The sequence below is a fragment of the Chrysochloris asiatica genome, unplaced genomic scaffold, assembly GCF_000296735.1.
Source record: "Chrysochloris asiatica unplaced genomic scaffold, ChrAsi1.0 scaffold00244, whole genome shotgun sequence".
Classification (NCBI taxonomy): Eukaryota; Metazoa; Chordata; class Mammalia; order Afrosoricida; family Chrysochloridae; genus Chrysochloris; species Chrysochloris asiatica.
In genome coordinates, this window is record NW_006408762.1 from 1,873,183 (window position 1) to 1,875,667 (window position 2,485).

Genomic DNA, 2,485 nt, shown 5'->3' on the forward strand with positions numbered 1-2,485 from the left:
TCCCCATTGCCTTCTCACTTGCATGGTTCCTGCTGAGAGATCTGAGCTTAATCTGACTTCCTTGCCTTTGTATGTGAGCCTTCTGTTTTCTCTGGTGGCTTTCAGAAGCGTCTCCTTATCTTTGAGTTTAGAGAGCTTGACTATGATATGTCTTGGTGATTTTCTTTTGGGGTCTGCCCTTCTAGGAGTTCTGAGCTTCTTGAATATTTATCTTTTCACTTTTCAGGATGTTGGAGAAATTTTCTTCCAGTAGTTATTCAACTATTTCCTCTGTGGACTTGTGTGATTCTTCTTGTTCTGGAATGCCAATAATTATTAGGTTATTCCTCTTCATGTTGTCCAAAATGAATCTTAGACCTTCCTCCGAATTTTTTATCCTTTTTTGTTTGTTCTTCTATCTTAGTGCTTTTGAGAAACTTGTCTTCCAGGTCACTGATTCTTCCTTCCATCTCATGTATTCTACTCCTTTGCCCTTTCAGAGTGTTTTCTATTTCTGCCATTTTGTTATTGATTGTTTGGACCTCTTTATGTAGGTTTTGAATTGTTTCCAATACTGCATTTATCTTGTTTGATTGTTCTTGTAGCACTTTCCTGACTTCTTCCTTATTTTTCTCAACTCCATTGTAGAGTGTTTTGAAACATTTTATAATCGTATCTCTGAATTCTTTTTCAGGCATTTCCAGGGCCTGCCCTCCTTCCAGAATGGAGTCCAGGTCTACTTCTGGGTCCTTAGTCTCAGATAGTTTTTCTTTTTTCTGGACATGTGCTGATATGGTCATCTGCTTTTGCTTCTTGGACATGTTTAATGTTTATCTCTGGCCCTAATACTTAAAGGAGTATGTATTTAATTACTTTTGTATGCTTTCTGATTGCTTCCAGGAAGATGTGGTCAGGATGTGTGCTTCTGTTTTCACTCTTCTTATTGCTTAACTCAGAGTAACTTTCACAGGTGTTACCTGTTTCCCTGGTATATGGCAGCTCGTATTGGTTCTTGACTGGATTTTGGTATTTTATAAGGTGTGATTGCAGCTTGGGTATTTGGCAGTATTTTCTGACTATTCTCTTGTAATATAGGGAGACAAAGTGTCCTCCAAAAGCAGAAGGGAGGCTATGTAACAGCCAAATAACATCAGTAGGGTAAAAAAAAAAAAAACAAAATCAGTATCAAAAGCAAAAACAAAAATGGGAGAAATAGGGAAAAGGGGAAAAAAAAACAACAGAAGAAAATAATGCAGCACCAGCAAAAACAAGGCTGAATACAGAAGTCTCTAATCACAATAAATGGCAGAGGGGGTAAGTAAAAGAGGAAAAAGAGAAGAAGAAGAATATATCTATCTATCTATCTATCTATATATATATATAGATAGATAGATAGATAGATAGATAGATAATATAAAACCAGAAGAAAATAATGTAGCACCAGCAAAAAAACAAGACTAAATATAGCAGTCTCTAATTACAAAAAGGGAGTGGGGCGGAGAATAAAAAGAGGAAGAAGAAAAATAAAAATTATGTGGCTTAATATAAGTATGTCTTTAATGTCCTAACTCTCTTTCAGTCACTTCTGCCCTCCTCTCCTTGTTGTTACGTTATGTCGAGTCAATTCTGACCTGTAGCGACCCTGTATAGGGTTTCCCAGGAGCGGCTGGTGATCTTGAACCACCGACCTTGCAGTTCAACAGACTTTGCAGTGTGGTGCCTTAACCCAAAGCACTACACCAGGACTCCTCTCAAACCAATGGAAAGAAAAGCAGACCAAAGAGGATGCACATCCGCGTCTCAGCTTGGGCTGAGTGTGCAGGTGAGGGTGGGTTGTGGCCACTTGGCTAAGGCCCTACCTCTTTTCGGTCACTTCTGCCCTCCTTTCCTTGTTGTTATGTGCTATAGAGTCAATTCTGACCCTTAGCGACCCTGTATTGGGTTTCCAAGGAGCAGCTGGTGAGCTTGAACCACCGACCTTGAAGTTCAAAAGGCTTTGCAGTGTGGTGCCTTAACCCACAGTGCTATGCCTGGACTCCTCTCAAACCAGTGAAAAAAGCAGACCAAATAGGACTCATAACCGCATCTCAGCTTGGGCTGAGTGTGCGGGTTCCTGGCAGAAGAAACCACCAGTGGTAAGGCTGGGTCATGGCCACTAGGCTAAGTCCCTACCTTTCTTCATTCATTTCTGCCCTCCTCTCCTTGTTGTTAGGTGCTGTCAAGTCAATTCAGACCTGAAGCGACCCCATATAGAGTTTCCAAAGAGCGGTTGGTGAGCTTGAACCACCGACCTTGCAGTTCAAAAGGCTTTGCAGTGTGGCACTTAACCCACAGCGCTACGCTAGGACTCCTCTCAAACCAGTGAAAAAAAAGCAAACCCAAAGAGCTATGTTGTTGTTGTTGTTGTTGTTAGGTGCCATTGAGTTGGTTCCGACCCATAGCGACCCTGTACAGGGTTTCTAAGGGTGTAAATCTTTATGGGAGTAGAAAGCCTCATCTTTCTCCC